We start from the raw sequence: 13272 nt of genomic DNA, 5'->3' as shown, positions 1-13272 counted from the left end.
TTGATTTTATTCCAGATTTCCAGGATTTGTGTGTTTTTTTCATTTTTATGTCTGATATTTATGCTGGAGCAGTAAATGCAGAAGTGAGTTGGAGAATATCCAGGGGAAGTGTTAACTCAAATGTGAGCATTGTCTGATCTTTGTGATTTGTGCTGCAGGGTCTACATTATCCACTTAGTTGAAGCCACAGGATTGTGGTGGAACATCTTATTCAGAGTTAGCACCTCAGTCAGATAGTGCCTATAAAACTGTGCTGGGATGTCCATTCAGGGCATTGGAACAAACACGGTATAACATTGAGAATACAGTATTTTGGCAACACCTTGGCACTAGCTATTTGATGTCCTGGATTACATCATAGTTTAAGGGCCAGCTTGGCTCAGTGCCAGCAGTCTTGCCTTTTGAATCAAAGTTGTGGGTTCAAGCCCCACACTAGAAGTGGAGCATATAAATCGAGTCTGAAACTTCAAATCAAATATACAATGCATTTGCTATTTTCTCGCTCTATATTGACCACTCTACTTTTTCTAGTTTGCATGGTTTCAGTGTCTGGTAGATCACTCATCATATTCTCCATTTAAAAAAAAAAAAAGAGGTCCCTGGAAAACTTGAGTATTATTCTACTTCAGTAATCACTGAATCAGTGAAATTTATGGTAGAGAAGGAAGCCATTCTGGCCCATCATGCCTGTGCCGGCCGAAAAAGAGCTATCCAGCCCTATCCCACTTTCCAGCGCTTGGTCCGTAGCCCTGTAGGTTGCAGCACTTTAGGTGCATATCCAAGTACTTTTTAAATTTGATGAGGGTTTCTGCCTCTACCGCCCTTTCAGGCAGTGAGTTACAGACTCCACCATGCTCTGGGTGAAAACATTTCTCCTCAACTCCCCTCTAATCCTTCTACCAATTACTTTATAAATCTATGCCCCCTGGCTATTGATCTCTCTGCTAAGGGAAATGGGTCCTTCCTATCCACTCTATCTAGGCCCCATATAATTTTATACACCTCAATCAAGTCTCCCCTCATCCTCCTCTGTTCCAAAGAAAATAACCCCAGCCTATCCAATCTTTCCTCATAGCTAAAATTCTCCAGTCCTGGCAACATCCTCGTAAATCTTCTCTGTACCCTCTCTAGTGCAAGCACATCCTTCCTGTAATGTGGTGACCAGAACTGTAATAATCATAATAGCATAGCTATCATTTGTTTTTGCTTCTGGTTTCTTTCCTTTTAATTTTCTCATGCTGTATAACATTCTCAAGTGGGAGGATGGCTAGCCAAGCTGTTTCAAGGCCCCTCTTCGTGACTCTGGAAGAACAGATTGGCCTGTCTCGATTTGGATATTTTTCACTTTCTCTGCAGCTGGTAGCCTCTTTAATGGAACAACTGAAATTAGGTACTTACTGTTTATAGAATTTGGGGTACTGCTTCTTGTAGGTCTGTGCTACTGTATATTGGAGCAACATATTTGTTATCTTTAATGGGAGAAGGCAGTTCATTTAACATATATCAATGGTTCTACCACATGGCATAGTTGCAGCGAATAGCATAGATGCATTGAGGAGCAGCTAGATTAGTACATGAGGGAGAAAGGAATGGAAGATTATGCTGATGGAGTTGGACAAAGTACGGTGAAGGGGCCCATGTGGAGCATGAACACCAGCATAGACCAGTTGGGCCGAATGGCCTGGTTCTGTGCTGTAATGCTGAGGACGTCGTGAATAGCACGTTTGATCAGTTGGTCACACCGCAGGCAAAGGTTGGACAGGCAGAAAGGGAATGGGTGACCAACAGACAGAATACTAGGCACAGGCAGGTAGTGCAGGGGTCCCCTGTGGACATCCCTCTCTCAAACAGATACACCACTTTGGGTACTGTTGGGGGAGATGGCTTATCAGAGGAAGGCAGCAGCAGCCAACTTCCTGGCACCAGGGGTAGTTCTGCTGCACAGGACAGGAGGAAAAAGAGGGGTAGAGCTATAGTAATAGGGGATTCTATTGTAAGGGGAATAGATAGGCGTTTCTGCGGCCGCAAACGAGACTCCAGGATGGTGTGTTGCCTCCCTGGTGCAAGGGTCAAGGATGTTTCAGAGCGGCTGCAGAACATTTTGGAAGGGGAGGGTGAACAGCCAGTTGTCGTGGTGCATATAGGTACCAACGATATAGGTAAAAAACGGGATGAGGTCCTAAAAGCTGAATATAGGGAGTTAGGAGGTAAATTAAAAAATAGGACCTCAAAGGTAGTAATCTCAGGATTGCTACCAGTGCCATGTGCTAGTCAGAGTAGAAATAGAAGGATATTTCAGATGAATACATGGCTAGAGGAATGGTGTGAGGGGGAGGGATTCAAATTCATGGGACATTGGAACCGGTTCTGGGGGAGGTGGGACCAGTTCAAACTGGACGGTTTGCAATTGGGCAGGGCCTGGACCGATTTCCTAGGGGGAGTGTTTGCTAGTGCTCTGGGGGAGGGTTTAAACTAAAATGGCAGGGGGTTGGGAACCTGAGCAGAGGGACAGAGGAAAGGGAAACGAGGATAAAAGAAAAAGATAGGAAGGAGAAAAACAAAAGTGGCAGTCAGAGAAATCAACAGTTTAAATCAAACATGGCCACAGTAAATAATAATTCTAATAGGTCTAAGAGCGTTAAAAAAAAAGCCTGAAGGCTTTGTGCCTTAACGCGGGTATTCGATATTCAGGAAAGATAGGCAAAAAGGAAAGGGAGGTGGGGTAGCATTGCTGGTTAAAGAAGGGATTAACACAATTGTAAGGAAGGATATTAGCTCTGATGATGTGGAATCTGTATGGGTAGAACTGAGAAATACCAAGGAAAAGAAAACGTTAGTGGGAGTGGTATATAGACCTCCAAACAGTAATGCGGCGGTTGGGGATGGCATTAAAAGGGAAATTAGAGAAGCGTGCAATAAGGACACAGCAGTCATCATGGGTGACTTTAATCTACATATAAATTGGGCTAACCAAATTAGTAACAATACTGTGGAGGAGGAATTCCTGGAGTGTTTACGGGATGGTTTCCTGGACCAATATGTCGAGGAACCAACCAGAGATCAGGCCATCTTAGACTGGGTATTATGTAACGAGAAAGGATTAATTAACAATCTTGTTGTATGAGGCCCCTTGGGTCGGAGCGATCATAATATGATAGAATTCTTCATTAAGATGGAGAATGAAGTTGTTGACTCCGAGACTAGGGTCCTGAATTTAAATAAAGGAAACTACGATGGTCTGAGGCGCGAGTTGGGTCGGATTGATTGGGGAATGTCACTCAAAGGGTTGACAGTGGATAGGCAATGGCAAACATTCAAAGACCGCATGGATGAACTACAGAATTTGTTCATCCCAGTTTGGCATAAAAATAAAACAAAAAAGGTGACTCAACCGTGGCTAACAAGGGAAATTAGGGATAGCATAAGATCCAAGGAGAGGGCATATAAATTGGCCAGAAAAAGCAGTAAACCTGAGGGTTGGGAGCAGTTTAGGATTCAACAAAGGAGGACAAAGGGATTAATTAAGAAGGGGAAAATAGAATATGAGAGTAAGCTTGCAGGGAACATAAAAACTGACTGTAAAAGCTTTTATAGATACAGGAAGCTTTGTGATATCTGGCACCGACGGGACTGGCGTGTTGCCTATCTATCAAAACTGCCGGACATACAAAGTTAATGTTGAAGCATACGGAGGTTTTCATCTCCGTATCTGACAACAAACACTGTTGCTTAGCAACAGCTTCTAAAGAGTCGGCTGCAGCTGCAAGCGTCTCTAGCTGAAGCTGTTGCTATAGCTACAGACCTTGCAGTGCCTGACTGGGAAAAAAAAAACGAGATCTAAAAAAACTTACAGAAAACGGCTCCTGAATTTTGCCGTTAGATAGAGTATTCCGGACATACAACTTCCGGATAAACCAAAGTTTCCTGTATGTGAAGAGAAAAAGATTGGTGAAGTCAAGCGTAGGTCCCTTGCAGTCAGAATCAGGGGATTTATAATGGGGAACAAGGAAATGGCTGACCAATTAAATATATATTTTGGTTCTGTCTTCACAAAGGAGGACACAAATAACCTCCCAGAGATGTCGGAGAACATAGGGTCTGATGAAAAGGAGGAACTGAAAGAAATCATTATTTGTAGGGAAATGGTGTTAAGGAAATTGATGGGATTGAAGGCCAATAAATCCCCAGGGCCTGATAATCTACATCCTAGGGTACTTAAGGAAGTGGCCCTAGAAATAGTAGATGCATTGCTGATCATCTTCCAACATTCGATGGAATATGGAACAGTACCCATGGATTGGAGAGTAGCTAATGTTACCCCACTATTCAAAAAAGGTGGTAGAGAGAAAACGGGGAATTACAGACCGGTAAGCCTGACATCGGTAGTGGGGAAAATGCTAGAGTCCATTGTAAAAGATGTAATAGCAGAGCACTTGGAAAACAGTGACAGGATCGGACGAAGTCAACATGGACTTACAAAGGGTAAATCGTGCTTGACTAATCTGGAATTTCTTGATGATGTAACTGGTAAAATAGATAAGGGAGAACCAGTGGATGTGGTGTATTTGGACTTTCAGAAGGCTTTCAATAAGGTCCCGCATAAGAGATTAGCGTGTAAAGTTAAGGCACATGGGATTGGGGGCAAGGTACTGACTTGGATAGAGAACTGGTTGGCAGACAGGAAGCAAAGAGTTGGAATAAACGGGTCTTTTTCCGAGTGGCAGGCAGTGACTAGTGGGGTACCGCAGGGATCGGTCCTTGGACCCCAGCTATTCACAATAGAAATTAATGATCTAGACGAGGGAACTAGATGTAATATCTCCAAATTTGCAGATGACACAAAGCTGGGTGAGCGTGTGTGCTGTGAGGAGGATGCCGAGAAACTCCAGGATGATTTGGACAGGTTGGGTGATTGGGCGGAAGCATGGCAGATACAATATAACGTGGATAAATGCGAGGTTATCCACTTTGGTGGCAAAAACAGGAAGGCAGATTATTATCTGAATGGCAATAGATTGGGAGAAGGGGAAGTGCAACGAGACCTGGGTGTCCTTGTGCACCACTCGCTGAAGGTAAGCATGCAGGTGCAGCAGGCGGTTAAGAAGGCAAATGGTATGTTGGCCTTCGTAGCGAGAGGGTTTGAGTGCAGGAACAAGGATGTCTTGCTGCAGTTGCACAGGGTCTTGGTGAGATCACATCTTGAGTATTGTGTGCAGTTTTGGTAGCCTTATCTGAGGAAGGATGTTCTTGCCATGGAAGGAGTGCAGCAAAAATGCACCAGGCTGATACCTGGGATGGCAGGAATGACGTACGAGGACAGATTGGATCGATTGGGCTTGTACTCGCTGGAGTTTAGAAGAATGAGAGGGGATCTCATCGAAACTTATAAAATTCTAACAGGACTAGACAGACTAGATGCAGGAAGGATGTTCCCGGTGGCGGGGGAGTCCAGAACCAGGAGTCACAGTCTAAGGATAAGGGGTATGCCATTTAGGACTGAGATGAGGAGGAATTTCTTCACCCAGAGAGTGGTGAACCTGTGGAATTCTCAACCACAGAAGGCAGTAGAGGCCAATTCATTAAATATATTCAAGAAGGAGTTGGATATATTTCCTCAAGGCTAAAGGGATCAAGGGATATGGGGAGAAGGCAGGGACAGGGTACTGAATTTGGATGATCAGCCATGATCTCATTGAATGGCAGAGCAGGCTCGAGGGGCCGAATGGCCTACTCCTGCTTCTATGTTTCTATGTAAATTCTATGTAATTTAAGGGCTAAGTTCTTGTGGGACAAGGGAACTAAGTAACGCAGAGAGAAGTAATTTGCCAGGCATAGCAAAGCTAAGAACACAGAGGAATGAGCCTGTTCTGATCCATTAGTGAGATTGTTCGTCATGGCAGACGGTATAGTATTAGATATTCATATTATCTCTCTCTTTTGGTATTTATTCCTATTATTTCCTGTGTCCCATGGCTGCAACAAATCAATGTTCTTCAGTCCTGGACTTTGCAAAAATGTATCGTGTATTTTTGACAATACAGATTTTAGTTTAAAGAAGGAGTTCCACCATAGGGAACCTTTTCAAAGGACTGGTTTTAAGATTAATATCCTTTTTGTTTTGTTGATTTTGGTCAATTTTTAAAATTATTTTATTGCAGCATCAAATGCAGTGTATAAAGCGATAGATATAATGTGCCAGCTACATGCATATAATATACAGAAAAAGTAGAAATGAAAAACCAATCTCCGAGTGAGCTCAACACATTTAGAAGACAATTGGTGAGGAGGGATTTGGAGGGGTGAGAAAAAGCATGAGGAGAATCTTGCCTCTATCCTTCAGTATATGGAGATGGATTCATTGAACCATAGACATTTAAGGGGCACAAGAAAGCCATTTGCCCCATCCTGTTTGTGCTGGCTCTCTGCTGGAGTAATCTAAAACTAATCCCACTGTTCCTGTCTCCCCGTCTCCACTAGTCCTGTATCATTCTCTGCTTGAAAGAACATTATAGATACTATTTACTGTGCCATTAGGAATCATTTAAGATAACAAGTATGTTGCTTAATTGAACTATTGACTTGACTCTCGCTGCCAGATATCCAATATCCTACATTCTTAAATGGCATAAGATATCTTGCTTAACATGCACCAATGGAGCTAATTCTAGCGATCTGTAAATTACAGGGCAGTGATTGGGCTAAGCCCTTGTGGGACAAGAAATAGCATTTATTTTCAGTGGTAAGAGAATTTTAAAAGTTTTATTTAAAGGTTCTTTTTCCCTCTAATTTTCTCCCCTCCTTTCCTACACATTCTCATCACTCTCTGTGTAAAGAAATTCCCCCAAAATTCCTACACTTGGGTGCGTGATGGGGAGGAGGAGAAATCTTAACTCTCTGCCATCCTTTGAAAGTTTGTTGGTAAATCAGTAAGTTAGGAAGGCTAGCTCTTCGTTCCCAGTTTGCTCCCGACCAGCTTTTTACAGATAATTGTATGAGGCTAACTACCCCTATTCAGTAAGTTTCATCATCATGTGTAGAGCCTTGCAAAATAAGTTACTGTCATTAGGGGAGGAAGTTATAAAAGAAAGACTTGCATTTCTATAGCGCCTTTCACCACCATTGGATATCCCAAATCGCTTTACAGCCAATGCAGTACTTTTTGAAGTGTAATCACTGTTCTAATGTAGGAAACGCGGCAGCCAATTTTCACACAGCAAGCTCCCACAAACCGCAATGTGATAATGACCAGATAATCTGTTTTAGTGATTGAGGGATAAATATTGGCTAGGACACGGGAGAACTCCCCTGCTCTTCTTCGAAATAGTGCCATAGGATCTTTTACACCCACCTAAGAGGGCAGACGGGGCTTCGGTTTAACATCTCATCCGAAAGACGGCACCTCCGACAGTGCAACACTCCCTCAGTACTGCACTGGGAGTGTCAGCCTAGATTTTGTGCTCAAGTCTCATGTGGGACTTGCTTCAGTTGTACAGCCATGTCTGAGCCCGTCCTTGCTCCACATCCACACATTCTCACTCCAGCGTGGGTAACTTGACAGCAAACGGGCTGGAACGCTGGCTGCTTCTGTTCTCCCTCCCATAACCTCTAAAAAGTGCTAAGCCATTATGTTTTCACCAACTACTGCACAGACCAGGATTGGAAACCGAGACCTTCCTGGTCTGTATGACTCAGTACCACAATGGATGGTGCATTTACCCACTGAGATATGGGAGGAACACGTTCAATTTGTTGCAACGATTACTTCATGGCCAAAAACAAGTCTGAGGGTTTTCTCATTCTCCTCTTTCTACTGTATTTGGGAAGTGCTGGTTAACAGTATAATTTGTTCATCTGTGTGTTAATCCTGATTTTTGTTTAGTGAACTCACTTATCTAGATGTTCATTTAATCATGCCTTTTAGCTGCCATTAAATCCAGCGTCTCTTGGAAATGGGGAATGATTCAATAGCCAGGTTTGTTCTCCATTTTTAATAGTTCTTATTTGACATTTTGTGAAAGGATGAACAATTGCTTTCTCCTCAGAACCCACAAGGCTCAATTACTGTCTTAGCACGCAGCTGGAGGTACTTCTCTCTCTTTAGTTTTGTGGTAGATTCGCCTATGAGAGAAAGATGGACTCTTTGTTAACTGTTGCTGATATTTGCATTAATTAATCAAGATTGCAAGGGAGGGAAGGAGAAAAGGTTGTAATTTGATAGATGTGGTACATCAGTGATGGCATGCTGTGCAAAGTGCCCAACTTTTTATCTTTTCTCAGTTCTGATAACCCAGCTCACATACACTGTCAGACCCAGTAACTCCTCCAAGCTAATTCCCTTGAGGTCCTCAGCAGTTAGCATTTTAACAAAAAGAAAGATTCCCCATCTTGTATGGTCTTTGATTGGAGGAGATTGCAGAGATAGGGTGGGAAGAAGCCATGGAGGATTTAAAGACAAGAATTTTAAATATAATTCTTTGGGGACAGGTAGTCAACGTAGGTCAGTGAGGGCAATGCCTTCGACTGATGACTGGAGTGTGGAGTCAGAAACTGAGTAGGAGGCGGTTGTTCAAACGGAACCATGCGAGCCACTCCTTTGATCATCGCAGCAAATTAATATAGCAGGATGGGCCAGTGATTTATGACCCTAAGCTGAGTTTCAGATCCCATGCCCTTTCCATTATAAAGACCATTCACTTCCACCGTGGTAACATTGCCTTCCTCCACCCCATTTGCTGCTGAAACCTTTTATACACGTCCTCGTCATCTTCAAACTTAACTACTCTATGCTCCCCATTCTGGCCTCCGATCTTTCACCACCCACAAACTGCAGCTTGTTCAAAACTCTACTGCACGTATCCTCTTCCGTACAAAGCCCCACTCGCCCATCACCCCATCCTCACTGACCTACGTTGACTACCTTTCCTCAAAGAATTATATTCAAAATTCTTGTCTTTAAATCCTCCATGGCTTCTCCCCACCCTATCTCTGCAATCTCCTCCAGCCAAAGACCATACAAGATGGGGAATCTTTCTTTTTGTTTAAATGCTAACTACTGATGACCTCAAGGGAATTAGCTTGGAGGAGTTACTGGGTCTGAAGGTGTATGTGAGCTGGGTTATCAGAACTGATAAAAGTTAACTCTGCAATCTTGTTATTGCAGCTGTGTAAGTTAGCGTTGCTAACTCATGTTGATGTAAAAGTTCAGCCTTGATCTTATTGAATGGCTGAGCAAGCTCGAGGGGCTATATGCCTTACTTCTGCTCCTATTTCTTGTCATCTTATGTTCTTGAGTATAATTTCATGCCAGTAATTTTTGTGATGGTATAGTCAGCACTAAATATAATAATTTTTCCCCCACATTAAGAGATGGAATAAAAACTAAAAATGAGATTGCAGGTGGTCGTTCCTGCATATCCAATGTATTACAAAGGCTTTACAGCAAAGAAACAGGCCATTCGGCCCAATAGGTCCATGGTGGTGTTTATGCTCCACACGAGCCTCCTCCCACCCTTCTGTATTTAACCTCATCAGTATATCCCTCTATTCCTTTCTCCATCATGTTCCCCTTAAATGCATCTATGCTATTTGTCTCAACTACTCCGTGTAGTAGCAAGTTTCACATTCTAACCATACTCTGGGTAAAGAAGTTTCTCCTGAATTCCCTATTGGATTTATTGGTGGCTATCTTATATTGATGGCCCCTAGTTCTGGACTCGCCCGCAAGTGGAAACATCTTCTCTACGTTTACCCTATCAAACCCTTTCATAATCTTAAAGATTTCCATTACGTCACCCCTCAGTCTTTTTTCTAGAGCAAATAGCCCCAGCCTGTTCAATCTTTCGTGATGGGTATAACCTCTCAGTTCTGATATCATTTTAATAAATCTTGTTTTGCACCTTCTCCAGTGCTTCTATGCCTTTTTTATAATGCGAAGACCAGAACTGTTCACATACTCCGAGCGTGGTCTAACCAAGGTTGTATACAAGTTTAACATAATTTCTCTGCTTTTCAATTCTATCCCTCTAGAAAGGACCCCCAGTGCCTTATTAACCTGAATTGATACTTTGTGATTTGCGTATCTGTACCCCTAGATCTCTCTGTTCCTGCCACTTATTTTCCAAGGAGTATGTGGCCTCCTGATTCTTCCTACCACAATGTACTACCTCACACTTATCTATAATTGATGTTCATTTGCCTATTACACACCCATTCTGCAAGTTTATTAATGTCTTCCTGTATTTTATTGCAGTCCTCCTCTGTATTAATTCCACCCCCCAATTTGGTGTCTGCAAATTTTGAAGAGCTTCTTTCCCCATCTGCCTCGTAAGAAGAAAATGGTACAACAACATGCGTAGGCACTTTTAGTAGAGAGGAGAAAATTAGAAGGAAAAAAACCTTTAAAATAGAAGTTTAACAATTCACTTACGTCTGAAAAGAAATCCTACATTCTTAATGCCACAGTAAATAGTACCTATAATGTTGGATAATGGATGTCTGGCAGTGAGATTCAAGGCAGTAATTCAGTTGAGCAATTCTGGTATAATAAACGGTGAGAGCAGAGCGTGAGTGGTTTATGAACGTCAGCAGAGCCTCAACATTGAATTACTGCTGCAAACTCAGTGCCAGACATTAAATGTTCTTTAATATATCGTCTGATAAAATGTTGATAGCTTTTTGCTTTTTTCTTAAAAAGTGTGGAGGTGACATGACATTTGGTAATGAAGGTTTTCCCGATGTAGGAGCTGAAGATTTTGGTATTGCGTCCTGGCTTCTCTGAAATGGTTTACTGTTAGAGAGTACAGTTTTTTTCTTTTTCATTTCTACTTATTTTCTCCTTTTTCTAATGGCCTTTGGAGGCCACAGAGCAGTTGAAGGTGGGTGAGGTGAACAGGCAGCTCGTAGACTTTGCATCCGTGCTGCTGTGGATTGGTTGTCAGGTGGTGTGAAAAAGACATGGGATGACTTTTCCTCCTTTTTATCTCTTCCACTGAAGTAGTGTGGTAAATTGAATATTGTTCTCACCACTCCATGGTACACTGCCAATGTGTTCCAGCACTCCTCCTCCCCTCTGCCTCACCCCCCTAGTTGGATTGCATTAGAGAGAAAATCTAAAATCAGTAAACATTTTTCTCATTTTATTTCTGGTCTTGTGTTGACAAAGTGCTTAAAAGTCTCGGGAGCATTTTTGCACCCTGTTTATGATGATAAAAGCCTGAGGTGTGCTGGTTTTGTGTTGTCTCTCGCATCTGGAAGAGGGGGTTGTGATTTTTGAGTGCGTACCCTTAATGCTTCGAACCATACCCCATTGGACTCCCTCCCCCAATTTCCTGGTGTATTTAATGCATAAAGGATAGCAGAAAGGATAAGGGAGGTTCAATAAAAAAATTACTGTTTCAGCAAAGTGCAACAAAAGTTCATCTATGCACGATAAAACTAGTTGTATTGATTTACAAGAATTTAGAATTACAATGAATTACAAAAAGAATACAGTAATCAGCAATACAATGCTTGATTTACATAATATTTCAAACTATCTGGCAAATAATTAAAAGTCCAAAATCTTGGTGTCCTATTCTGAGTCTTTTATCTGAGTCTCTGATGAAATTGTCTTGGGTGATTTAGTTCTGTGGATTATCTCCCACTGCTACAGTGTGGAAACTGTCCCCAGAAAGGTCCAGTAATTAAATGCTAAGATGCATGCTAAGGGTGCATCTACATTACATGTTTAGTGTCGGCACAAAGCAGTTTCCAGTTTTGCATGAATGCTAATCTTGTGTTGTTTAATTACAAAGTTAAGGACCCACCTGACTCTAGTGAAGTAGAATGATAGTCCCCTGTTCAGGAAGTCTTTCTGCTTTGCTCTGGTGTTAGCTTGGGCCATGACTCCAGATTCAGACTATGCTGTCTACTCCTGATAATTCAAAGGATCCAATACTTCAAATTAAGCAATTGGAATAAAACAGCATTGCTATGCTCTTGTCCTTATTAAGTGGTCACCTATGACCTAGTGTGAGTTGCACCATAGAAGGTCTGCAAGTATGTTTGAAGAGAAAATACCGTCTTGTCCATTCATTACTTTGTTTTTTTCTCATGAATCGACTGAAAACGTAGTTGAGCCATTGAAAAATTAGTTTCACTGGAGTATGAAATCGTGTGACTGCACCACTTGTAATAAACGCAGTTGACAGTTGTGACAGCTGTGGTAATTTCATGAAGTATTATACGTCTCCCCATTTGGAATGCTATGTACTGTGAAAGACAGCAGGGGCTAGCACTGTTTCTGCACCGATTTCAGTCTGCAGCCTTAACCTCTTGTAATTTTTTTTAAAAATTGATGACCTTGGGTTTGTATCAGCAATGGATTCTATCGCTGTCTGCGTTTCTGTGTGTGTGTCCATAACACTTAATATATCAAGAAAGAGAGTCAGTCCTAGTGTTTATATCTGACAACTGTACCAGACCCACAACCACCCCACCAAAAATTGAAGTTTCATTTGACTAGAATTCTAAAGAATTTGACATGTTTGTTGTCCTATGCTTCCTAGTGTAGGAGTTTTTAATGTTTTAGATGGCCTGAGGATAAGTATGCATTTTCTTTTGAAGCATGCACAGTATACCCTGAACACTCCTATTCAGGACTGGAAATTTGTCTTTTCAAAGTTTCTGGCTGGATCTCAGTGGTAGTTTTTTTTTGTTTAATTATTCCTGAATTTCAGCTTTCCATAGTGTCCTTAGACTGCAAGAGGAGTAAGGGAAAACTGTAATAGGCCACAAAGGATGAGATGCAGCGTGCAATCAGAAAAGGAAACTGACGCTACTTGTCAGATTACAAATTGCTTTTGTTTTTGTCCGCTGAAGCTAGAAGCAAGCTCACCGCAGGCTACTTGTCGAGTGGTAGTTGTTTCATTCCAGTATATGTCACGCGACGCCTGTGGGGGAGACAGCCTTTCAAACCCAATGTAGATGCTTCTCTCATGTTTTCCAAGTAGTTTAGTTTGAAGTGGTTTTAACAATCTGAGGATTGAATGCAATCAAAATTTCTGACCAGAACACTGTGAATTAGGGATTGGGTGGCACAGTAAGTTAGCATGCAAACTGGACTTGAGCTTAAATCTACCCAGGCTGATGAGGTGAAAGGTTCTTTTCTCTGCCCTACAACCCTCCGAGATATACGCACTACTCCAATTCTGGCGTCTTGTCTTGAGCATCCCTGATTTTTATCGCTCCACCATTGGCGGCGTGCATTCAGCTACCAAGGCCCGAAGCTCTAGA

The 13272-nt window shown here is 42.1% G+C and overlaps 2 protein-coding genes and 1 long non-coding RNA gene across 6 annotated transcripts in view; 1 reads left to right on the top strand and 2 right to left on the bottom strand.

Annotated features, from left to right (window-relative positions):
- LOC147110317 (mitotic spindle assembly checkpoint protein MAD1-like) overlaps nt 1-13272 on the bottom strand; it is a 998542-nt gene that overhangs the window by 642267 nt on the left and 343003 nt on the right. The window lies entirely within an intron of this gene.
- The window catches only part of LOC147110318 (mitotic spindle assembly checkpoint protein MAD1-like), a 362457-nt gene that overhangs the window by 117310 nt on the left and 231875 nt on the right, over nt 1-13272 (top strand). The gene's annotated exons all lie outside the window — the stretch shown is intronic.
- LOC147110319 (uncharacterized) overlaps nt 1-13272 on the bottom strand; it is a 61042-nt gene that overhangs the window by 41936 nt on the left and 5834 nt on the right. Inside the window, exons 2-3 of the long non-coding RNA XR_015079895.1 lie at nt 3852-3924; nt 1399-1441 (exon numbers count right to left, since the gene is read on the bottom strand). This is a non-coding gene — a long non-coding RNA (uncharacterized LOC147110319). The remainder of the gene's footprint in view (nt 1-1398; nt 1442-3851; nt 3925-13272) is intronic.

Source organism: Somniosus microcephalus, chromosome 11 (assembly GCF_052327205.1).
Source record: "Somniosus microcephalus isolate GS21.2 chromosome 11, FLI_Smic_1.0, whole genome shotgun sequence".
In the NCBI taxonomy this organism is placed as follows: Eukaryota; Metazoa; Chordata; class Chondrichthyes; order Squaliformes; family Somniosidae; genus Somniosus; species Somniosus microcephalus.
Note: the sequence above shows the minus strand (reverse complement) of the source record. Positions and strands in the feature narration are given on the sequence as shown.